The following is a 14419-nucleotide window of genomic DNA, read 5'->3' on the forward strand; positions in this document are numbered from 1 at the left end:
TGTCCTACTTCTTTCTCTAACTTATCCCTTCTCTCATATTTCTTCCTGCTTCCTTTGGGTGGCCCTCCATCGGTTTTCTCTTCTAGCTTTGCCAGAGACATCATTTGTAACCCTTTCTCCTAGTGTCAATTAAGAAAAAAGGGGGTGTGTGTGCATCTTTCCCTTTCATCTCACATTTCTGTCTACCACATGGGGCTCAATCATTTCGGTGAGTAGCACCATCTCAGTATCTGGATAGACACCAACACCTCAGAAGGTAAAGAGGAGTAAATGGTGTTTTCGGTTTCTGCCAAGGTTTTTAAAAACCAGATTGAAGCTTAATTATACTACTTTCTGATCAAGAGGGCAGTTCTGGTCCTCACATTCACTTTATCTGCAACAACTGCTTAAGAACTGTATGTACATGATGAACATACTGCAAACGCAGATCATGACCTTTATAAAATGCTTACCATATGGTCCTTTTGAGAAAAAAAAATACAATGCAATCATCGAAACATGGTTCCAAAGCTCCTCACCTGCCTTTCTCAACGAAGTCATGATGACTGATAGGCAACACTTCTGAATGCCCCTTTCTCTCGCCCATCCCATTCGCTCCCACAATATCTTCCTCAAAACCTGGAGAAATTCAGTGTCCAGGGTAGCTTGGCTGCTGTTACCCATCCCTTTCCCCCTCTCCTCTAGATTCTGTGGAGTCCCCCAAAGATCTGCCAGCTACTGCCCTAGAATAAGAAAGTAGAAACTGAGGAGACAAAGGCAGAGTCCTTTTCTGCAAACAGGGAACAGCCGACCTAGGAAATACCTTCACTGGCATTCTGGTCTCATCATACAAATCACTGATAATTGTTCTTGTCAATAAGGCAAACACAAATACAGAACAGATATATCCAAGATGTACAATGGCTGTGTTTTATTCCATTATATATTGAGTTTTCCATTTTGTTACATGAGACAAAATACTTCTCCCCAGAATGTTGACTTTCAAACAACCTAGGTAATGGTAAGTTGATTTTTCCCTCATCGATGAAGATGAAGTAGATTTTCTTTCATTGCAATGCTGGGATTGTTCACATACACTTATTGTTCTATTTGACTACACTGGCATAGAGACTATTCGCATGTTTTCAAACAGTTAATATGATCCAAATTAAAACCACTCGTACAGAGGCCTTGGGAAGGTCTAGATCACTCATTAAGTATATTAGTCCATTAAATTATGAGAAACTTCAATCAAATCATATCAAATCCGATATGATATGATATCAAATCAAATCAGATCAATCAAATTTTAAATAAAGTCTGTTCTTTATCAAACAATGTGCTGATTTTAGTCCTCAGTTCACTATCTGGCATTATGATGAAGAGAAAATATATTCTTTCAATATAATTACTTAGGAATTTTTTTCCATACCTAACAATGATCAAGTAATTTTTATAAGCATGTGACAAAAACAAAATTTAAAAATTAATATATATATACACTAAACTCAGAACTTTGGTGTGAAATTTCTTAATAATTTGAAATATTTATTCAGTTTAACTGTTTTAATCCAGTCATGGGATGATCTGTTTGCTATCATATATCAAATAAATGAATGAATCACATAAACTGGTATCTGAGTGCACTACACAAATAACTATAGACATTATATTCTATCGGCAGTGAGGGCAATGAATGATTTGACAGAATCAAAAATTAGTTTTCCTATGTATCATTTTATGAAACCACTACTTTGAATGGAAAACCCATGGCAGTTGGGGAAACTGTGATGAAGTAAGAAAAAGCAGTAAGCTTTTGTTAGACAGGAGAAGTAAATGTGTTTTTAAAAGACTCATGCTTGAGATTACCCACCTTTCCACAATGCACCTATATTGTTGAATGAATTTTATATAGAGATTGCTTAAAAATGCACAACTCATAAGATGTTTCACAGTTATTTCATTGAGAAATGCTATGAAATAAAGGTATGGTAAGTTATACTTACTCCTTGGAAGAAAAGTTATCACCAACCTAGACAGTGTATTAAAAAACAGAGACATTACTTTGCCAACAAAGGTCCATCTAGTCAAGGCTATGGTTTTTCCAGTGGTCACGTATGGATGTGAGAGTTGGACTATAAAGAAAGCTGAGTGCTGAAGAAATGATGCTTTTGAACTTTGGTGTTGGAGAAGACACTTGAGAGTCCCTTGGGCAGTAAGGAGATACCACCAGTCCATCCTAAAGGAAATCAGTCCTGAATGTTCATTGGAAGGACTGATGCTGAAGCTGAAACTTCAATATTTTGGCCACCTGATGTGAAGAACTGACATTTGAAAAGATCCTGATGCTGGGAAAGTTTGAAGGCAGGAGAAGGGGACAACAGAGGATGAGATGGTTGGATGTCATCACCAACTCAATGGACAAGAGTTTGAGTTAACTCCAGGAGTTGGTGATGGACAGGGAGGCCTGGCATGCTGCAGTCCATGGGGTCTCAAAGAGTCGGAAATGACTGAGCAACTGAACTGCACTGACGTTATACATTACATATCACATTTAAATTTATTTTACTTTTGGTTTACCAATAGAGTTTTTTCATATATAAACTCTACTGTTATCAGAACTAATTAGTTTGAAAGGGTGACTGATTATGTTCATTTGTACATGGAGACACTCAGATAATGAGCTCTCCAACCCCAAGGATGGTTTGAGAGAGTGAAACCTACAATCGGCTAAGAGAAAAAAATTGAAATGTATTCCTGTGGTGCCCTGGGTTGCGATGGCAATGATTTTATGGTGACAGTGTTGGGCGGAGACAAGTTCCTCAGACTCTCCTGAGACAAGTTCCTCAGACTCTCCTGTGGTGGGTATAATAGTTAAAATCACATTATTATGATTAAGTACACAAATATTTCTGTAAAATATATCCTCCCCTTCTGCAAACTGAAAATGAACAGTTATCCTTGGTCCTGATCTTTTCCATGTGTAGAAATCATCCAGACCAACCTAAGAGACTGAGATCCTAAGGTTAAGTTTGTGTTTGTAAAGTACCTTGTGACTTGCTTCACACTCTATGGAAGTTCAATTAATATTAATAGGTGAATGGAATATTTGCTGATGCCACTCTATGGATATTTTGTTAGTGAAGTGGTTACTTAGCCTGGTGATTTCCTCTCACGCTTTTGATATTTAAATACAATCTTCAACCTGGTTTATGTATATAAAGTGAAATGTACTTAAATAAGCCCAAATATGATGAGGTACTGAATTTTTTCCAAGTTTCCTTTGCATGCGTAGTTTTCCTTCATTGATTCCATTAAAACAAAAAAGAAAAACTGCAATTGCAAGCATCACACTATCCTTAAATCCCAATAGTTTAAAAAAAAAAAATTAACTTTCTCTTGTATGGCAACTGCTTCCCCTGAGGTAACTCACTGATATTTGCAAGGCAAGGTCACTTTTAATGCCATTGAAGATGGAAGAAAACAAAACAAAACAAAACAAAAAAACAAGGGGACTGTTTTTGTCTTCACCAGTTCTGCCAAACCAAGAGCAGACATTGATGTTACATGAGGGAAAGGTTGTCACAGTCCCTTATTCCCAGCTCTGTCCTGGAAACAGCAAAAGAGAAACACTTTTTCCTACCATGTATACAAAATATAATACAAAATATTAAAATATGTATATCCTTCAAGAGATCAACAGGACTGTTAACATTTGCTTTGGAAACAGCTTTCTGAAACATACTGAAAATGCCAGGATTCAAAAAAGAGCCTTAGAAACTGAATCTACTTCTGTAAAATTAATTAATCACTTTGAGGATTTAGCAGGGGGAAATGGCCATAAACATCTTATATGCTCAGCTGGTGGTAGAAAGAAGCTGAAATGACAATTTTGTTAAAAAAAAAAAAAAGGAAAGAGAAGGGAAGAGACTGAGATTTGGGATAAAGATATATATGTTTGGGACAAGCAGAAAGAACACTTTATATCTACATGTGGCCTACAGAGAAGAAGAAGGAAAAGGTGAAAGATTAATGAGGAGGATTTTTTTTTTTTTTTGCATTTTCTATCATCTATGTGAATTATTACCTAGATGCCTGATATGTCCTAAAAGAAAAACTGTGATGAATAAATAAACAGCTCTCGAAATCTTCAATAGGGTGCTTTACCTTGCAGGGAATATTATCATTGGCTTTTGATACAATTTCTGCTGCAGGGAAAGACTTTCAAAGCTCAGAATGCTGAAGCATTGCCAGGCGCTCAAAGACCCCCTGCAGAGCGCGTCAAACTAAGAAATCTCTCTGAACTTGTCGAATTAAAAGTCATCTCCCTCTCTCTGCAACCCCTGCATGAGCTGGGAAGCTCTGTCCTCATTTTTTTGGCCCTTCCATGATAAACAAATGGAGCCTAGAGCATCTTTATTCTTTACAGCCATGCAATTAAAATTCTTTTAAAAAATGTAATTGAAGGCAACGAATTTCAAAAGGAACTTCCAGTTAACAATGAGGCCGAACAGTTGGAGTGGGCCACATTCAATTGTGTTTCAAAGGTGAAAGCAAAACAGCTTGTTAAGAACAAGAGAAGAGTCTTTTTTTTTTTTTTTTAATATTTTGATTGTACATCAAGAGTTTGTTCTAAACTTAAACATCTCAGCAGGATTTATGGTTCCAGGAATGTCATAAGACTTAATTACTCAGACTGCAAAGAAGAGTACACTATTAAAATATGAACAAAGCCGTATGAGACTCCTAGTTGCTCCAAATCATTATTTATCTATCCCCACACAAATTAAAGAAGTTTAATTCTGTGTTTGCATTGTTAGGCACCATACTGCACATTCTCTTTGCCTCCCCCTATGATGAGTTCATAGCACCAACACCATCATGCCAATTTGGTCATTTGCCTGGTACCTAATGATGGGTCATTATTATTACAAACAAATGCCGGAATAAAAAAATAGTTTCAAAGTCCTTTATCAATAAGCAAAAATGAAGACAGCATTTTAGATGTTTTCAGAAAACCAGGATGGAAGTGAAAGATGAGTTTCAAGTGTTGAAGATAAAAGTTTTTTGTTTTTTTTTTAAGGTTGAGCATGTTATATGAAATCTTTGGGGAAGAATTTCTAAAGATCATGTGTTCCTTAGTCTATATATTTATAAGATGCACTTATATTGGCCTTATTAATTGCTCTCTAGAGTCTGAAATCCACTCTGATAGGGATGAGAAAGGGAGTAAATGTTGAACAATTTGTTGTTACCCAATGAATCAGAGACTGAAGATGTGTGTGCAATTTTTTTTTTAAGTCTGGTTTGTTAGCAGGACTCATCCTCCTTTCTAAATTGAAACTGTTGGTCAAGGGAATGAGGCACCCCATGATTTAAGCCTGAGTACTTCACAGTATGTTGTTACTAATAACAGAAATAATACATTCAGGCCAATGAGCACACTGTCTGGCACAATTTTTAGCTACTTTGAATGCAAGATGATGCTAAAAAAAAATAGAGAGAGAAAGAAAGAAAACAGAAAAAGAGAGAGGAATGAGGCCTGGGAGAAAGGTTATAAAAGGAGGTCAAAAAAAGTGATGGATCATCAGCATGGGGTCCCTGAAGTCACAGGATATTTCCCAAAAAAAAAAAAAAAAAAGAAAAAAGGAGCATCAATAGTATGAGACACTGAGAAATAGCTGATGAGAATGAGACCAAGAAAATGGTAGTGGGGTCTACTGATTAGCAATTATTGTGTAAAGACGGAACCACTTCACTGCAAGGGGTTAAGTAAAACATACATGTTTTACAAAATGCAGACAACGAGGGAGTTACACTCCAGGGTGTGCCTCAGTAAACAAAAGAACAAATATTTTTTTGATAGAGGGGATGATGGGATCTAGTGGGAAGGTTCCATTTGTGTTTTTAAACATATTCAAAGTGGGAAGGAGATAAATGAGAACATCAGGTCCCCGAAGAAGAAGGTGAATGAAAACGAAGGGCCCAGAGAGGGAACAAGTCCATTCAGGGACCCAGGGGGACAGATCCGGGGACCCGAAGCCAGCTTTGTAAAAGAAGGAATCCCTCTGCTGGGTTCATGTCAGCCTAACGTGAAAACAGTACATTAAACCAGAAAGAAAACATTGACTTAAGCAACTTCAGCAGTATCTCAAGTAAACTGTTTCACAAATGTGTCATAAATAAAATCAGTTTTAATTATACAGTGAAATCTTGTTATTTTAATTGAGTTTAAATAAAATCAACTGGTGAATTGGACAGAGGTTAATATTAGAAATAGGCAAGGAAGTTTTAACACACACACAGACACACACACACACACACACACACATCTTGTCACATCATTCAATTATTGGTCACGTTGAAATATTTAAATAATAGAACATAAATTAATTTAAAACTTCCTTTCCTAGTCTTTGGCTTATTCCTTGTCCTCCTTTTTACATAAGCTTTGTCTCTGTGACATGGAACTAGATGTTTAGAGTGTTATAAAAAATCAATTTAAAAATAAAAGAATAAAGTGGCGTGAGTTTCTCTTTCCTTTTAAACAATCCAAGCATGTTCAAATCACAACAAACTTATTTTTATCCTTGAAAAAAATCGAATAAGAAACATAATATCCAGATATCTTTTTAAAGAAAGACTGTAATCTATTCAGAAGTCCTTGCTGACACATCACACATCTTCACCTGTTTCAGAAGACTACCCCAGAAGCTCTTCTCTAGACGTGTGTGTTCTTCAATCAAAACAAAGAGGGATCTCATTTTCTGATATTGCAGTAAAATGTAAGAGCAGCCCTCTAGGTTAAACTATGTGAAAATCCTTTCTTTGAAAAAGGATTCAGGGAGAAGCAAGCAGAATTGAAATTAACTTGGATACCTGAGTCATAGTTCCAACATCCAGTGGATTATAAACAATTGTCTCACTTGATTTTATTTACTCTCTTCCTTGGACCTGTTATGTATTTTTTTTTTTTTTTTAATGTCTGGGTTTGGGACAAATTTGTTTAGAACAAGTAACCATCACAAAAGCTTTGGTTGTGAATCAAGGATGAGGAAGTAGCCATAATAGGGGTGATCACAACACAGTCTATTTCAGTTTGCATTTAAGTTCTCAGATTGTGCTTCAGTCATGTTGCTGAAGCTTAGAATGGCTTTTGATTGAAATGTACAGTGAAGTGATAATCGCTCAGTTGTGCCCAACTCTCTGCGATCCTATGGACCGTAGCCCACCAGGTTCCTCTGCCATGGAATTCTCCAGGCAAGAATGGCTACCCAGTAGCCATTGCCTTCTTCAGGGGATCTTCCCAATCCAGGGGTTGAACCCAAGTCTTCTGAAATGCAGGCAGATTCTTTACCATCTGAGCCACTCTTTGTCAAACTATATAGGTACACTGGGAGTGGGATTGGTATAATTGCTCAAGCAAAGATGAGATTGTTTCATGACTATAACATTGAATTACTTTTTTTCTTAACACTTTGACCCCCTCCAGAATGGAGTAGAAATTGCTAATATCTATCATTTCTGTAAAAATGTAGGAAGCAACTATAATCTACTAAAGGCTCTGTGAAGCACTCTAAGTGTGAAGACCGTTTCTCTTCTTTGATAACTTATTGGGTTGGCCAAAAAGTTCATTCAAGTTTTTTTGTAAGATAGGATGGAAAACCTGAATGAACTTTTGCCAAACAATATTATTTGCCACTTAGCAAATAATTTCAACTAATTTTATCTCTATGTCAATGTTTATGTCTGGAGTTGTGCAGTAAACATCATTACTCTTAGGCACCTAGGTCATGAACTATTTTCCACATTTGAGAAAATGTCTAGTTTACAAGTTTTGATGAAAGACAGTCTCCACAGTCACTTTTAAAAACCTTCCCTGCCCATGGCCGAAGGGCACCACCATGGCCTGATCTTGATCTCCATTCAAGAGAGACCTCAGAGCAGCAAGAAGTGTAGCTAATGAGTTCCCGGCTGTTGCAGCCGCAGGATTCACACAGGATTCTCACTCAGGCCATGCTCTCCTGGGTTGCTCACAGCTGAAGCCTGACCACCAGCCCAAGTGGAGTTCTACAGCCTCGCTCTTTCTACCCACTGGGGGATGCCTCAGAGGAGGATCTCCCCGCTGAGGCTCTTTACTGGTCTGGTTAGGATTACCTCTGAGCTACACTGCGGCTGAAGCTCCTTCCACCCAATTCTCCCATCTCCAACTCTTCTTTCCCTTCATAGGTGTTAGACTTGTATGGAGGTCTGAATCCCCTCCTTGTTCACTCCTGCCTTTCTCTCTCCTTTATTCTTCACATTTTCCACAATCAATCTCTATAAATATAAGTCCATTTTGTCGTCTGTTTCTTGGAAGATCCAAATTGATCCATTGCCAGCCCTCAAACTAATGCTTCATACATAGGATTTTTTTCTCCCTCAGAGAAAGTCGGTGCATTTCATCGGCTTGGACCTCCTCAAGATGTGTGCAAACAGAAGTAGGATCCAGCCTTGCGTTCTTCTGATGGGATATTATGAAGAGCCAAGATCAATACATCTGTTTCAAATGCAAATAGTTGGTTGCAGTCCAGGCAAAATACGCAGAGCCAAAATCAAATGCCATTGCAGGCTCTGGAATGTTTCCTTGACTGAAATAGCCATTCTTTTTTCAGAAATGCAGGGAGGAAAAGTGTAAAAATTGCCAGGACTGTAAATCAAGGAGTAACTAGTTGCAGCTCACGCAACTGTTGCTTGTCCTTCACGTTACATGTAGTTGAACTAGTCTCCTGTGTTACTCATGTGCTCAGAACCTACTGGATTCCAAAGAAAGAAAAAATAGGAAACTGGAATGTTGAAAGGCCCATTTACTTTTTAAGTTTGGCTCCATATTGGTGTTTATCCAGCAATGTCAAATATTGATCTTTGTAGGTAGGGTCATGGGGCTAAATCATGATGCATTTAAAGATGTAATAACCACACTAGTCTACTAGTCCCGTAGGTTAACAAGAGTTCATGGCTTTCATGTAGCTGCAAGTACCATCAGCGGATCTGATGGGGATCTCTCATAGTTGATTTCAGCTATCTAAAAAACAAAATCAAACCAAACCACCCCCTACTAAGGTGGCTTGTGTGGACAAGGTTTGGATCATAGGGTACTGGGCTCAGTGGCTAGGTGCTATCAGGACAGATTATTAAAGAGAACATGAATTTTTTGAATCTACACCATGAAAAGATGCCACTAGTATGTCTGCTGTGTCCTCAGAAGATGAGCATGAGTTGTTTGAATATTCTCAAATCCCTCATATCTGGTTCATACGACTGATGCAAGGACTAAATGGGCTAATATAAACCATGAACCTAGAAAACATATACTATGTGATCAGGACTAAGTGTCAGTGTTTTTATTCATAGTGTTTTTGCCAAATTTACATCAGTGACATTCAAGGCTATTCCAAAGGAAGCAGAGAGATGCCAAGAGATTTAGAGATTAGATTATTGAAGGAAGCAAAAATGGGAACATAGACAAGCAAAGCTGGGCTGGCAGATAGAAGAGACGCTGTGAGGGTTTCTCTGAACTTTATGTGGTTTCAGGGGAAGGGCGGAGGGGGCTGGGGTGTGGAGGGAGTAGATTAGAAGCAGATTTGTAGAGCTAGGGTAATTCATAGAAAGCTCATTCTCCAAAGACACATAAAGGTCAACGCACCTAATGCGAAGAACTGATTCATTGGGAAAAACCCTGATGGTCGAAAGATGGAAGGCAAAAGGAGAAGTGGGTGCAGAGGATAAGATGGTTGGATGGCATCACCAACTCAATGAATATGACTTTGAGCAAACTCAGGGAGATAGTGGAGGACAGAGGAGCCTGGCGAGCTGTAGCCCAAGGGGTTGCAAAGAGCCAGAGAAAACTTAGTGACTGAACAACAACAAAGAGAAACCTACAGGCATTTCAGGGCAATAGTGGTTCATATTGTCAAAGGATTCTGAATTGTGGAGAAAGGTGACGGGGTTTGAGTAAACACACCAGTCAATGGCTGTGATCAGAGCAAGGGTCCAGGCTTCTAGGGACTAGGGTCCAGCAAGGATTTGCAGAAGAAAACTAAGCAAGCTGGTGGCAAGCAGGGCAGGGCTCTGCCTTGTACCTAAAACTTTCATCTCTCCATGATTTCTTAGGATAATTAGAACTTTCAGTGTTTCACAGGGAGGCTCTTCTAATAAGTATTTTTTAAAAGAGAGAGTTTTTCTTATGGAGCTGACCCAAATATCTTCTAATTGACTCTGTGTGTATACATACATATGCATATGAGTATGGGCATCATATCATATTTTGATTTTAATTTCAAAATCCTGGTGGTTATAGAACATAAGGCAGGAAACGCTATAGAAATGCATGTATTATAAGACATATTGTAGCAATAATATATATGGAATCAGATAAACATAGGTTTGAATCCTATCATTCACTCCCTGAATGAACCTAGAGAAGCTAATGTATCTTCTCCAGTGTCTCTTCATTGGTGATACAGAGATGCTAATATCTACTTCATGGCTCACTGGAAAGATTAATTAAAATAAGGTACTCAATTTGCTTATCACAATAGAGTACTGTAGTGATTCATTTTCTTAATTTTGGTTTTATGACAATGCTTATAATCAGTTAGTCTACCCTCAAATTAGGGAATATTTACTATAGAATCCTATTAGCTTTTCCATAGTCTATATGGATTCATCAGATATGGTGGGCATCAGAAGGACTGCTATTAATATATTTCCACAGATCAAGGCCAGTCAACATACTGTGGCCCAGGGGATCCAGCCTGCCTCATACACTGTAAAGAAAGTTCTGCTGGAACCCCATTCTACCAATTTGTTAACATGCTGTCTATAGTTGCATTTGCACTATGGTTTTGAAAAAAGACAGTATGGTTCACAAAGCCAAGATATCTGCAATATGGCTCTTTACAGAAACATTTCCTGATCCTTCTTTTAGACCGTCAGTCTTCGACTTGAACTGAAATCTACTAGTTGATAAAAGTGATAAAAAACTATATAAACTATATGGCAAAAACCCATAAATGTAGTATAAGTAACACTGGATGGATAACCCATTCAAGAAAATGGTAAACATTATATGAAAATGTATGATTTATCTGTTAAACATGAGGTCATTCAAATATCAGGCTCAGTCTAACTACAGCATTTAGAGGTATGCCAATCAACTTGATTTTCCAACTCAGTATGATAAATCAGTACTTCACTAGAAAATAAGACTATCGGAAAACTCTAATTCAGAGGCAAAGGAATTCTGCAGCATTGCACGGACATAATCGTCATCATTATTTCTTTACAAAGGTGCTATGGAAGTAGTTGCAGTAACATCAATCTCAACGTCAGGAACTCATGCAGGGACTACAGGATCCACGCTTGTGATTAGCAGCAGTCACAATTCTAATGATAGCAACAGTGGTAACAACGGCCCCACCCGCAGTGTCAGTACAGAGTGTGGGCTCACGGGCTCTGAGCAGTGCCATTCCTCTTGTTCACTTCTGCACCCTGGAGACTAGCGGTAGCTGTTTCCTGCAATTTCTTATCTCTCGCTAACACCACCTTTTCTCCTTTAGCTTTTGTAATACATTTGCAACAAATCCCTGTATTAAATTCCTCTCTATGTGAAGTGCATGGAGTATATTCTGTTTTTGTGATGAAATCTCAAATGCTACAGGATTTCCTGTCAGGAGTTAGGCATACTTATTTCAATATCGTGAAAGATAAAATCAGTGACATTAATTAAGGCATCCTTATGTCCACACGTTTGGTGGTGTTGGCAGAAACACTATGGTCAAGAAAGGCAAATCCATACAGAAAAGCAGAGGGAAGCGGTCCCATGTAAGTAATGTGACTGTCTGGTCTTGAAGACATTAGCCCGCATGGGGGCTCATGATTGATTACGCTGTTGGCAGACTGGCTACTCATCATCAGCGCTGCTGGGCTAGCCTTGGCAATGTGAAGTTGTTCCCTAATATTCAGTTAATCAATTCTCTGTATCAAATCCCTGCCTGTTCCTGGTTGCATAGTGTGCCCCCATATTCCTGTCCTTTTGGAATTTGCCAGTGTGACTTCATTTTCAACTAAATCACTTTAAGATGAGGTTATACTAGATTAGATTCTAAATATGGTGACTGGTGTTAAGAAGACAGAAATTTGGACACAGAAACAGATGAATAAAGAGAACCGATGTGACACTGGGGGTAGTGATCAGAATGCTGCGTCTCCATCAAAAGGATTCCAAGGATTGTTAACAATCACTGGAGGCTACGAAGAGGCAAAGAAGGATTTCTAGAATCTTAAGAAGGAGCATGGCTCTGTCTTCCAGTTCAGAACAGTGAGAGAATGCATTGCTCTTTTTTAAGCCAAAGTGTTTTAAGCCAAACATTTTGTGGACATTTGTATTAGTAGCCAAAGGAAATTGATACACCGTTTGTTTGAAAAGTCTGGAGAATTTCTGTCTTTTCAAATTAGATACAATCTTAATCCCTTCAGGGTGCTATAACAGATTGCCATCAACTGCATGACATTTATTTCTCACAGTTCCTGAGGTTAAGTCCAAGGTCTAGGTAATCCAACCAGTCCATTCTGAAGGAGATCAGCCCTGGGATTTCTTTGGAAGGAATGATGCTAAAGCTGAAGCTCCAGTACTTTGGCCACCTCATGGGAAGAGTTGACTCATTGGAAAAGACTCTGATGCTGGGAGGGATTGGGGGCAGGAGGAGAAGGGGACGACCGAGGATGAGATGGCTGGATGGCATCATGGACTCGATGGACGTGAGTCTGAGTGAACTCCGGGAGTTGGTGATGGACAGGGAGGCCTGGCGTGCTGCAATTCATGAGGTCGCAAAGAGTCGGACACGACTGAGCGACTGAACTGAATTGAACTGAAAAATCTAATTTCCTACTTGTAGACAGCTGTCTGCTCACTGAGTCATCATATGGTGGAAGGGATGAGGGAGCTCTCTGGAATCTCTTCTATAAAGGCACTAATCCCATTCATGAAGGCTCCACTTCATGACTTAATCATCCCCCAAAGGACTCACTTTCTTATACAATCACAATGAGGATGAGGTTTCACCATATGAAACAGGATGGGGAGAATGACACAAACCTTCAGTTTATAGCAGATACTACAACTATAGGATTTATTTTCCAAATAGCCTATAACTATGATAAATAATTTACAATATGATGGATGTAGGACTATATTCCCACCAGGCTAACACATATGAAATCTGTGTGTTATTCCACTGTTTTCCACATACATAGTGGCCCAGGGCATGGCCTCGAGAGCCAAGCTGCCTTGTTTTAGATCCAGGTCCTCAACTAGCTAACTAGGTAACCTCTGTGAGCTTCTGTTTTCCTATCTGTATAATGGGGACAATAACGATCTACTTTACAGAGTTGCTGTGAAGATTAAATAGATTGTGTAAGCATGAAGTGCTATTTGCCCCAACTTATTGTCATTAACATACTCTTTTGCATAATTACAATACACAGTATTGAATTTTGTATCTACATTGTTTTTAACTTGACATATATATGCTTTAAATTATATATGCCAGTTGACTATAATTATCACTATATTAAATGTCTTCACATAGTTTGACAATATGCTTACTAAAGGATGATCAGGACTGATACCATCCTAAAATCACAAACTCTGAAAAAGATTATTTTACAAATTTCAAAACTCAATGTCAGTATTAAAACTGAGACATGGTTCTGTGCTATGCTTTCAGATTTCTTTTATCAGATCTTTGCTTCACTCAAAGCAATTAGGTTTAACATGATCTGAAGACTGTAAACATCCTGCATATTATCAATTCTGATCATATTTGAGCCATTCTGAGAAGGGAAAAGTATTTCTGCTCCATTATTATAAATATTAAAATGCATTATCTTTAACATTACAATTATCTGCCAAAAAAAGTTTGTCACTATAATAGCGTCTAGGTGTTATTGGGCAAAAGGACTATAAAAACCGTCTCTGGCTTAAATAATTATGGACAACTCCTTCTCCTCTTATTCATGTTAAGCTTTTGAAGTGTTAAGCTGGAAAAAAAGAAAAAAAGAAAAAAAAAAAAAAACCAAACAGATGAGCTGCACTTTCTAAAGGCACAGATGAGAGGATGAGAATGAATGGGTGACCGAAACCTCAGGTCTCCATGGAAGGTCTGAGCAAGCTAGTGGTTCAGTGATCATTTTGACAGAACTGAACACACAGCCCAGAAACCTTTGTCATCCATGACTGAGAAAGGCAAGTATTCTCTCCACTTTTTTTTCTAGCTGCATTCATACTGTAGTTTCTAAGGTTAGAGTTCAACCTAGCCAGCCAGAAGGTGAATGCCTATGTTTTCACAGAGATCAGAAATGTGTTCTACATGAACTTGCCTCTGTTTTGATGAGCTGA

The sequence above is a fragment of the Capricornis sumatraensis genome, chromosome 4 (assembly GCF_032405125.1).
Source record: "Capricornis sumatraensis isolate serow.1 chromosome 4, serow.2, whole genome shotgun sequence".
Classification (NCBI taxonomy): domain Eukaryota; kingdom Metazoa; phylum Chordata; class Mammalia; order Artiodactyla; family Bovidae; genus Capricornis; species Capricornis sumatraensis.